Raw genomic sequence first — 12,180 nt, 5'->3', positions numbered from 1 at the left:
TGATCATAGGCATAGAACATACTGAAACATAAAAAAAAGGAAAAGAAGAGTTAATACCGATCCTTGACTTGATCCCTATCACCATACGCAATAAATGAATCAAATCAGAAAAAAAAAAAAAAAGATAATCAGAAACCAAAAAAGAAACAAGAAAAGAAAAGAAAAGGAAAACAACAAAGAAGCTTGAAATAAGTTGGTAGATTGGTGAGACGTGCTCGGGCCTCAAAAAATAAACAGGGGAACATTCCATGCCTCCAAAACCATGAAGATGGTGAATATATAAAGAAGCCCGCTAGGAAGGTAGAGACCAATGACACCGACGAGGATCGCAACAACCGTGAAACCAAATGTCATCAACGTTATCCCTCGGCCATGGTTGAAACAAAAAAAAAATCAAAAACCAGAAATGAAAAGAAGAAAGAAGCTTGAAAGAAAGACAAAACCAGAAATGAAAAGAAGAAAGAAGCTTGAAATACCCGAGTATCTCCCCAGCAGTGTCACTGTCGGACCCACGCCTCAAAAGCCTAGTGATCTTATCTCTCCATGAGCCGAAAATCAGCAACACACCGGCACAAGCAAGGATCTCATTAGAGCTGCGGTAAGTAGCAAATCCAAGGGTGACGATAACAAAAGTGTTGATAAGAAGCGTTACAGGGAGAATTTGTGGAGCATTGGGGTTGGTATTGGGGTTTTGATTAGCGGGGGTGCTTTCCATAGGCACAGGCACTGTAATTTCTGCTGGTGGGTTTTCAGTCACGGTAGGTTTGGTGTTGGGGTTTTCATCCGGGCTAGGCTTTTCTTCCACAATCTCTCTCTCTCTCTCTCTCTCTCTCTCTCTCTCTCTCTCTCTCTCTCTCTCTCATATCGCCCCATTTCGGCAAACTCACTCTATGATTTCACTGCCAACTTCCCTTCGCAAAATTGATGAATATCTAAATCTAAAGATATTCATACAAAATGTTGTATTTTGGATACACCCACATATAAAGCAACCACTGATTCTGAATATTCAGTTAATAACAAAGCACTATATTTACAACCCACCGATGTGTCTTAAGTTCTTTCTTCACAGGTGCTGCCTTTTGGGGGGAAAAAAATCCAAGCACAAGAATGTCAAATCCTTGCTCCAAATAACTTTCCAAAGAAAAAAGACATGTAACCGATAAACAAGATGAATCTTAATCAATATCTCATATATTATTAGAGAATAAAATCAAATCGTAGGTTGATTGGGTTGGATTTAGATTGATTTGATTAGGTGGTAGATTAAGGAAGAAAGTTAGATTAAGGATTCGAACCCAATTTCCCCAAATTCGAATAAAACATTGAAATTGAATAAGTTCCTGAGGAATCGAACCCAAATGCGAAGAAACCTCAAAATTTTGTTGACCCACAGTGTTCACTAATTGGTGCAAACTTCCCCAGAGGTTGGTAATGTTCCCAAGAAGGTCCTGGCAGAATTTCAAGGAAATCGGACAACAAATGGAAGAAAAGACAAGCGGAGTTAGCACGACTATCAAGTCGTAGTGGTACTAACATTATTTCTTTTATTGCATGAGAACAGGAGGGTGGGTTAGCCGAATAAGAGCGTTTATCAACTAAAAGGGCAAACAAGGAATAATAAAGGAAGAGTAAATTACCCTCTCCACGAGGGTATTCTTGGCAATTCATGTTGCTTTCTTTATAAGCAACAAGAATAGGCCATTGGATCAAAGAGGTGAGGTGTAAGGCTTAGATTAGGTAGAACATTCTAGGTTTTTTTAGGACTTCTAAGATGGTATTAGAGAAAAGAAAAGAGAAGAGATGGACGGTTGAGAGAGAGTGATAGATAGAGGGTTGAAATTAACAATAAAAAAAGAAAAAAAAAAGAACGAAACCCTAGAATGTTTATTTAGCCCAAAAAAGAGAGCTCGTGAGAGGGGAGAGCTTCTTCATTTGGGGGCTGCTCCCAAGTCCCAGCAGAGGAGAGAGAGATAGCAGAGAGAGAGAGAGAGAGAGAGGGAGGGAGAATCAGCTGCAACCCATGTTCCTCCCCACTCCGGCCAGCCATTGCACCCCATCTTCATCGCCACCTCCACCATTTCCACTTCACCTTCTCCTTTACAAACCCCCATCTTTCCCACCATCATCAAACCCACTTCAGATCTTGATCAAAACCCATTTCCTTCATCTTCCCATGGTCCACATCCCAACAGACCCCATCTCTAACCTCTAGACCCACTTGGACACCCATACCAAACCTCCAACCAATTGATTTCCCTTCATCTCCATCAAATCCACCCTAAAAGCTAACCCCATCTCCATCAAATCCACCCTCAACCTTCTCCGATTCTAGGAATCTCGCCGGAATCCGGTCACAACCTCCATTAGATCTGGTCCTCCATCCTCCAAACACCAACAACAGCCACATCCCATCCATTTTCCCATCTCTCTCACCTCCATTTCCACCAATTCTAACCCCAAAACCCACATAAGCACCACCATCCATGGACCCCACCAAAACCGTAAATTTCCGAAATTCAATTTTTCGCCATTTACCAAATTTCGGACCGAAATCCGAAATTTCGGTTTAATGACATTATTTATTAAAAAAATGAAGTGTTACAAAATTTCGGTCCGAAATTTGGAACCAAATTACCAAATTTCGGTTTTTGGTGGGGTCCAAAACGGTTACAACCTTGCCACAATCATATCCTTGAAACCAGCCACCTCATCATATTCTTCTTCTCCACCAGATCCCCTATCACCATCACTACCTTCATCACGACAGCCACTTCTATTTCCTCTGTTTTTTTAATCTCGAACCCTTTTCACCTATCATTGCAGCCATAAAACCCCACTCCAAGAGCAGCCCCTCACACTCTCTACATTAACAGATCTCCACCTTCCCATTCCCTTGCTCTTGTCCCAACAGATTCCACACTCATCACCACCACCATCAGAGCCATACTGACCTCCATCATTTCCGGTTTCAACAAATTTTGGCCATAACTCCGGCAGGGTCGGTGGAATCATTCACATCTCCATCACTTAAATCATTTGTCTCAGCTTTCCCAAAAGAATTTTGAAGGAAAGAAGAACGAGGAATTCAACCAGCCAATTACTCATCTCAGGCTATGTCTTCTTCTACTCTAAATCGCGGCATCGCAACAATCCAAAGGAGAAGGTAATTTTTTATTAAGTTTCATCGTCTTTGATTCAATTCTTGTGTTTAATTTGCCTTGCCATGGTTTGAATCTCATGATTTTGGTTGTTTTTCACCCTCTGCGATTTTGGGTTCGGTTGTTCTTGTGTTTAAAAAAACAACAACAACAAATATATAAAATATAAAGAGAAACGATTTCAACACAACCATGTTTTGATACACAAAGTCTCAATCTTTGCCCCACTTCATCGAAGTTTTGATCTTTTTTTTTATTTGCAAGTTGTTTACATTTGGATTTCTGCTCTGTTTTGCTAAAGCCTCCGAAATCTCCTCTTCCATTGTTTTGATCTTCCTCATCATATAGTTCTTGTGCGCAATTCCTTTTGGGGCTTACATGGTTGTCATCCCTCATAAACATTCTATTCTCGACATTCGGTCCTACACACCTTCCATTTTCGTCAGAATTTAGGACCCTCAGTGTGTCCATTAGGGAATAGAGTAATAAGGTTTGGTCATTGGCTGTTTAGTCATTTTAATGTGCACGGTCGGATGATGTGCATGGCGAAGTGGCTGGGTCCAATCCTTGATTATAGTGTTATTTGGATCTTGTACTCCCCTGCATATTTATTTGAATGATCAAGACATAGAGATTTAGGCGTTTAGTCTCGTCTCTCTCATGATTTCTCAGGACTCCATCGATTTTTGGAAGCCTTCAGTCAGTTAAGGCGATGACGGAATGTTTCTTGAGCCAATCCCTTTACTTTTCTTCTCCTCCTTGTACTAGGATTTCTCATTGTGTTTAGAGATTCCTCCTTCTTTAGGACCTTCGTTCTTATAGGGTTCATAGGTTATACCTTGCCTTCTTTCAGGATCATTCTTCACACATTCCTCGAGATCCTCTTTGATTTTCGGGATTTCATCGATTTTGGGAACACTTCCTTGGGTTATGGCGATGATGGACAGAAACCTCCTGAGCCAAAACCATGCAGGATATTTTAGCTTTTTGTTTTTTGGAAGGTAAGCTGGGCAATTGAACCATCAACCTCTTGGTTAAAGAACAAAGCCTTTTTACCAATGAGCTAGAGGCTCAACTGCATTACTATCTATTCTCCTAAACGCATGGGGAGGCAGGCAAAAAATCAGCTAGCCTTCACATTTACGAACCCTTCTCGACATCTTCTTCTAAACGATTTTCTAAAATCTTTCAAAATCGTCCCCTGTTACTTATTAGTTTTTGTTAATAAAACTTTCTAAATCTTTTATTTTATTTTATTGGTAAGTTGGTGTTAGGCTAACCCCTACCAGAATTCATTTATAAAAGAAAAATTACAATCAAGGAGGCTTAAAAGCTAACAACTTGGGGATAAGAATCCAACACAGACCACAACAAAAGAAATCAAGACAGTACAATATAGCCAGGGGCTAGACAATACAAGGAGATCTGCACCAGGATACAGGAAGATAAACCCTCAAACCAATAGTCTCCAGCAAGTAGTATGGGGGAACGGGAATTGAGTAGCTCTTAGAAGAGAGACCTGACATTAGAAGAGAGACCAGGAATTTCTAACTTTCTAAATCTTTCACACAAATAGCAAGAGTTTCACACACATAGCAAGTAATTTTCTACACATAGCAAGAGTATGTAGATAAGAGAGTATTGAAGGTAGTCCTTCAGGCTCTTAAATGTCAAAGATAGCAAAAAAAGCTTCGACACTAACTGCCATACCTGTCATATCATCAAAAAGTAGAAAGAAAAACAAGCCAATAACCTGAAATGAATAGAAGGAATAATAAAAATTAGAAATCAAAAAATTAAAACCCTAAATAACTAACAGGGGAAATGAAATTAAAACCCTAACTTAACTTACAAATCTGGTGGCGCATCTATATTTAGCTCTATTTGAGACTAGAGCAGTATAGTATTATTGCTCAGTGTTGGGTATATTATTTTACATACAGTACATGCATAGTTATATTGCATTTGCCAGCTGAATTTATATGTTGTAATGTAAAGATAAGAAGGATTTGCATCAAAGGGTATTATGGTCTTTTCATCGTATTAGAAGATGTACCATTTAATCACTTGAGAAATAATGCCAGAAGAACACAATTACGTTATAATAGATTCTTGCAATAATAGGAACTAATAGGTGATTGCTATAATTGGTAGGCATAATAGTATAGCAATCAGTTGAGAAATAATCCCAAATGAATAGGGCCTAAGACCTTGTTTATTTTGGATTATGACAACCGATTGTGAGTTCTGAACCGATTATTAGACTCAAATCTAAACGTAATTGAGTCCAATAATAAGTTTGGCACTCTCAATCGGTTGTCATAATCTTAAACAAACAGAACCTACGTGGGTTTCTATCCCATTTAATCTAAGCCGTAGAAATAATTGCTACGCATATGAAACGACCTCATTACTAAAGACCTCATAACTAACAAAAAGAAAACGATATGAAAGATTGAGGCCTTACCACCGAATATCATTTCCCGTAAACTCCATAGTCATCATCAGCAAAACTAAAAAAACAAATAAAAAGAACAAAAACGAAAACTGAAAGAAATGGAAATGAAAAGGAGAAAAAAATGCAAATACCTGGACTTAGCGAGGCTTAGGACTACTGAAACAAAAAATATATATAAGAAGAATAAGAATAAGAATCTTTTCTTTCAAGTTCAGTCAAACATTTCAAAAATCTTTCTTTCAAACCTTTTAAATAAAAATTTTTCAACCTCTTCAAAACAAAAACTAAAAATGGGCAGGATGGTGATTGTCAGGTCACTCGGAGCCCTCTTTTCATTCCATTTCCGATTTTGATCGTGATTTTCCGATTTTCATTGGTTTTCCGACGTTTTATCGAGTTTTGAGATGGGTGACAACGTAGCGTGGCCCCTTCACAGGGATTGTCCTCGTGGAACCCAACGATAGGCTATGACGACAGCGAGACTAAGACTTGTCTGATATTTAGCGAATCAGGATCGCTGGGCTTGATTCTTTTAGAATCGCTCCCTGAGTCTATCGTATGTCCTTTTTTCTTTTCCTTGGCATTTCTGGTTCTCGCATACCGTCGATTTCCCGATTTCTTTCTTTCCTTGCATCTTCTAGCTTATCGCGTGTTTGTCGTTGGTTTCTTGTGTGTTTACTTTCAGTTTGCTTACTTTTCTAGCATGTGATTAATTACTATTTTCTTAGCATTATCTCTTGCGTAGGCTCGCATGCTAGTGTGTTTATTCTACTGCTTTGGTTGTTTACTGTTTTGCATTATCTTCTGCGTAGTTAGGTACATGTTAGTGTATTTACTTTCTTTGTTTCATCTTATCTTGATTATCTGCTTGGACGTAGCTCTGTACTGTTTTTCCTGCTTATCTTATCTTATCTATCATTATCTGCTTAGTTGAAGATGTGCATGCGCTTGTTTATTGCTTTCTTAGATGCGGTGAGTTAGGACTTGTTTGTTTTGCTTTCTTTGCTCATCCCCCAGGTCATGCATGTTTAGGTAGACGTTTTCTCAGGGATCTTTATTCCCATTTCAAATTATTTTCGCCAAAAATTCTTCAAAGTTAATAACAAATGGCATAACAAATCGAGTGCGCTCGGGCGAGTTGGATGCCTAACACCTCTGAGTTATTTCAGGTACGTCTTGGTTTCGAGACTTTTGTTTCCGGATGAAGAGGTATCTCATTTATATCGCCACTCGTGCTATGCTATGAGGGTACGTCTTGGTTTAGAGGCTTTTGTTTCCGGAGCAAGAGGTATCTCATTTATATCGCCACTCGTGCTATGCTATGATGGTGGCACCTGTTTCGAGATTTCCTTGGTAGAGCTCTCCTTCACATTGTGGAGATCCAACCGTCCCTCATAATTCTCGGATCGGGGTCCACAGACACATGTCCACATCTAGGTGCAGCTATTTTTTTTTCTATAAAAAAAGAAGAGTGCACCCACCTTGCTCAATTATCTAAACCATCAGTTGATGGGGCCCAGTGTAAATAGGGCGCACCAATAAAATGCGATCCCGGCCTTCCTATCAGTGGAGATTTTGATGTGGTGCAGTTCATTAGGAGATGATTTTTGGGGCACAACCTATTCACATCAGGGCCCAACATATGAATGGATTGGATCTCCTAAAAAATCGGGACCCAATGTATTTTGGAAAAGTTATATGCACCTAGGTTAGGATGCAGACACTATAAAGTGGAATGGAAAGAGAGATAGGAAAATAAAAAGATCGATCCCCTATAACAATTCCGATTCAAACAGAGAAAGGAAAACAAAAAGATCAATACCTATCACCACCCGATGAACCAAATCTGAAACAAAAAAAAAAGATAATCAGAAACTAGAAAATCATCACCACAGCAATGAATGAACCAAACGATAATCAGAAACTAGAAAAGAAACAGGAAAAGGAAAAAAAAGAAAACCTTGTTAAACTTTTTCTCATTAGACTCATTACCCAAAATGGCTATTGCCCCTCACACACGCAAAGTACAAGCTTAAGTAGTGAAGGGGAAGGGGCAATTTGGTAAATTAGGGCTCACTTCACTGTATGAGAGTTTCTTTTTTATTGGTTCATTGGGCGTCATATTCCAAGCGAAGAAACAGAGAGCTCACTTCCCTTTTTCTCATGGAGATTGTAGAAGATGAAAAGACCTCTGAGCAAGAAAACCCACAAACACTATCCGATGAAGAAGAATGATTGGTTGCTAAACTCGTTAAGTTTTGGGAGGGAGAAAACTGACCAAGCCACCCAAACCGACCAAGGCGGGATGCAAACCTCAACATCACTGATAACCCACCAAGCCACATCACTATGAATCAAAACCCACAGGAATCGATAGCTCGAAAGTCAAGAAGTTAGAAGCTTTAAGAAGCCGAAAAGAAAAAGAACCCCGCCTGCTAGGTAGAAAGCCATCACACCAATAAGGATCACAACAACCGTGAAACCAGACTTTATCAACAATGTTCTCAGCCAGCCATAGCTGGAAAAAAAAATCAAAAACCACAATTTTGGTGGCAACCCAATGGGTCCACATGAAACGGGGCAAGAAAAGACTAGGGTACCTTTCTTGATTATAGGTGAGCCATGAATGAAAGCTTATTCAATAATAATGGATTACAAGTGAGCTTCTGGAGAGGGCGAGCATTGGCGCAATGGTAAGGTTGCTCCATTGTACCTGGTTATCAGGGGTTCGAGTCACAGAAACAGCCTGTCTGCAAAGTAGGATTAAGGCTGCGTACATCTAGCCCTCTCCAAACCCAGACCCTGCAATAGCGGGAGCCTCGTGCATTAGGCCGCCCTTTTTAAGTGCGCTTCTAGGGTAAAGATTACCCCCATATAAAATGACCAGCTAGAAGCTCTTGATTTGGCAAGATGATCGGCCACACTGTTAGTGCTTCTAAGAATAAGAGAAAAGGAGTAAACGGTACAACCACATATCTTTAGTCTCATCCATAAGTGGCTAGTGTCTAGGGCCCGTCATTAATCTTTTGGCCAACAAAACTAGGAATGGTGACATTTCACTAAACCTCATATCGTGCATGAGATCAAAGAGTGAGTGAGAAGTGGGAAAGCATTATCACAGTGGAACAAATTTATCAAAAAAAGATTGAATTGTAGTGAGATTCTACTAAGTTATATAGCCATTTTTGATCATCCACTCAAGACTCCAATGGTTATTAACGTTCTTGAGAGTCCAATAAGCCCAAATACCTCTAACTGGACCTTTCCAAATCTTTGGTAGTCCTCATTTGATGCTCCACTAACTTTCCACTCTGCAACCCATTCTCCTGCAATTTTCATCCCATTATGCATCGGGTCAATCATTGAAATTAAAGACGATAAATCAAAGGGAAGTGTAACTTATACTGGCACCTTTTGTGTGTGTGTGTAATGGGGGTGAGGGGGTCATTTCCAGCCCTTCAGATCATATTATTTAAATTCATGAGTTGGCCTTCACTATTCCCACTAGCCAGGGCAGGTTTGAAACCCATGAAAAAGTATTCCATGGAATATTTATGGGTCCGGTTATGAGAAATGGGTGGGAGTGGGAGAGGGAGAGACAAGAGAGGATAGGTGTGAGGGTACTTTTCGGCCCCTAGCGGAAACAAGAATAATAAACCCAAATTTTAAGTAGTGTGCTTTTTCGCCGTTTTAGGGATTTCTCATGCTACATTCCTGTCCTCTAAGGTCTCCCCCTCTTCCTCCTTCCCCGCCAATATTTCATAGTTGGGCCCATGAATATTAGTATTACAAGGAATATTTTTCATGGCTGCCAAACATGCCCTTCGTGCTACCAATTCATGGGCCAGACCAACAAGCTTATCACACCAAAATTGACCTGGGAGCCCAATTGGGTCATTGTTGGCCCCCAATCATTTTTTGGGCAAAAGTTGTGTTTGGGCCAAATATGGTGGAACTTTATTTCCAAATGGGCCATATTACAGCGCATCATTCATTTGATTCTTATGCTATAAGAAGACAATTTTTCGCGAAGAACGCGAAAGATTGGCCTTAGTTAACTTTGATCAATGCCTTCTTAATTACATAATCAATTAATGCAAGTAGTACTTACCGACGAAGGTGAGAGGACTGTTGGATGTAGGGACAACATTCAAGTGTACGGACCGATTCGTGTAAATGAAATCTATGTTATGTTGCACAGTCATGTTGTTGAATATATCCCAAAATAGATTGTAGCAATGCACGTCTATGACAACGTCCTTAAGGCCGTTGGTGACTGGGAAGAGCTCCGTAGGGTCCGCGGGCCCTAGCCGGCAGACATGACCGACCACCTAAGCACTCAATGAATTCTTCCGTACAGCGTCATAACCGGCTTTGTAGTAATTGGTAAGGCTCTCGAGGGAAACTCCCGGTGAGAGAGGCTTGTTGATCAGCTCTACAGCAGCAAGGCTCGGATTCTGGGCATACCTGAATCAAATGAATTTGATATATGAATATGGGTCCCGTTGATATTTACACCCTCACCTTTCATATATTGAGCTGCACTATAGTAACTTCACAAGTATGTCCACAGGAAAGTACTAGTAGAGACACCTTGTTCAATGATCCAAGCCATTTGCCTAATGAGCCAAGACCCACAAAGTCTGGCTCATCAAAGTACAATGTTCCTGACTCTCCAAGCAGATGAACTGTTCAGATCATCAAATAAGTGGGCCCATCAGAGCTTTCATTATTTCCAAGGACATACATGAAAACTTACCATAAAGAGGCTCAAGTATAAGGGTGTTCCTCACAAAACTAGGGGGTGTAAATTTTGAAATTCTATGAACATTCAGAGGAAAGAGTAGTGTCATTTTTGGTGAAACCTGGAAGCAAGGAAGTCAATAACAGCAATTGTTTGTTGGATGTTTTCATCAGTGTGTCCCCAATCCTGAAATCCATCTCTGGAGCCACTGTTCGAATCCGTTCTGTGAACCCGGAGCTGCGTGCAGAACGATTATAACCTTCACACCATATTTTCTGCATAATGCAACCCAAACTGGAATCAGATAATCCCCAGAATTTGATAATTCCCATCTTTAGCTGTGTTGTTACTTCCTAAATTTTGACCATTTGGTTCTATAGAAAAAAATTTCCTATCAGAGAAATGATATCAAAACACCCTTGCTTTTGATAATGCACTCCACTCTTTATTTTTGCACTGTTCTAGTTACTAAAGGCTATTATAAATTGAGGAATGACTGACTCACAGGCGCCCTGCAAAAAAAAAGGGGTCTGTAGCAACCTAAATGGATATTGGCCAATGGGGTTTGTGCCACACCCCCCCCCCCCCCCCCCACATACATTTTTTTTCTTGTAAGAAGCACCTGTGATTCTACCATTCCTCTTATAAATGGGGTTTGTGCCAACAGCCTAACTTCTGGGTGTTTGAGGAGAGCCTAGTGCAGATATCATTTCTCGAGAAAAAAGTTGCCTATTTTTTCAAAGAAATGGTGGTTTTAATCATGATCCTAAGTTGTTTAAGGGCGCCTAACACATTTCATCAGTACTAGGGTTTTGGCATATTGGTTAGGTACCTAACAATAGTTTCAGAGCCAACACCACTTGTCATGGTCTAGTAACAGAAGGGGCAACCAGTGAAAAGATTTCTTGGAACAACAAAGTGAAAGCTATTACGAAGTGAGCTACAGAACAGAACGGTTAGAAGGGTTACATGTGAAAAAGGGCTAATTAGAGCAACCTGAGTGAGCCAGCCCGCGGAATAGACAACATGTGAAAAGGCTACTTAGAAGGAATGAAGGAGTAGGCCCGGGACGTTGGTTGCATAGTGTGGTGGAATGTTTAGATCTTCAGTGGCTTAACATTCATTATAAGCGTAGTCGAATCATAATATCCTAAGTGTGCTTTAACATTCATTCAATCCTGGGAATTTCGAAGTATTGTAGCAATCATTATGATCTTATTTTTTGAAATTTTACTTTTTAACTTACTGTGCCCATAAAAATGCGTTATCCAAAGCTTCTAAGGATCCCCCCACAAATGGCTTCGGAGGTGTGGGATCACTTGAAATCCACAATCCAACAGGAATTCTTACAGCGTTTAACCCGTTCTCCGATATGAACTTGAAATCTTCTTCAACAATGAAGCTGTTCCAGTGATCCTGAGATTGCGAGGAGAGATTTATTAATGAGGAACTATACATTTCACTGCTTTTTAGGGGATTGTTGATGATCTCTCTCCACTCCCACGTGCTGAAATCTCTCCCTCTCCCTCATTCTTCACCCTTATCACACACTAGGGCCCGCAATTATTCCACGGAATAATTTTTCATGGTTGTCAAACATGGCCTATATATAAATTAAGTGCACGGATGCAGTTCGAATTTATACACAATTAAAATATATACAAGCCTTCATGAATAAACTGAACATGTGCTAATATACATAGAAAAAAAGCTTTTTTCTAACAGGGACCTTCGAATAATAATTGATTAAAAAAAAAACTGACAGCTCCATGAATCCCAACACACCCAGACATACAGACATGACAAATAAAACATAC

At 40.0% G+C, this 12,180-nt stretch overlaps 1 long non-coding RNA gene and 1 pseudogene across 2 annotated transcripts; one reads left to right on the top strand and one right to left on the bottom strand.

Moving 5' to 3' along the window:
• The first annotated feature begins 1,834 nt into the window (after positions 1 to 1,834).
• Positions 1,835 to 7,185, top strand: LOC143848151 (uncharacterized). Its single transcript, XR_013235326.1, has 2 exons — positions 1,835 to 3,166; positions 6,789 to 7,185. It is a non-coding gene; the product is annotated as an uncharacterized LOC143848151 (long non-coding RNA).
• Positions 7,186 to 8,202: 1,017 nt separating this feature from the next.
• On the bottom strand, positions 8,203 to 11,821 carry LOC143848960 (putative glucan 1,3-beta-glucosidase A; annotated as a pseudogene). Its single transcript, XR_013235510.1, has 4 exons — positions 11,610 to 11,821; positions 10,485 to 10,638; positions 9,731 to 10,086; positions 8,203 to 8,945 (listed from the first exon to the last, which is right to left on the bottom strand). The product of XR_013235510.1 is annotated as a putative glucan 1,3-beta-glucosidase A (transcript).
• Positions 11,822 to 12,180: the final 359 nt, after the last annotated feature.

The sequence above is a fragment of the Tasmannia lanceolata genome, unplaced genomic scaffold, assembly GCF_043159265.1.
Source record: "Tasmannia lanceolata isolate RefF3 unplaced genomic scaffold, GAP_Taslan_0.1 ptg000016l, whole genome shotgun sequence".
Classification (NCBI taxonomy): Eukaryota; Viridiplantae; Streptophyta; class Magnoliopsida; order Canellales; family Winteraceae; genus Tasmannia; species Tasmannia lanceolata.
Note: the sequence above shows the minus strand (reverse complement) of the source record. Positions and strands in the feature narration are given on the sequence as shown.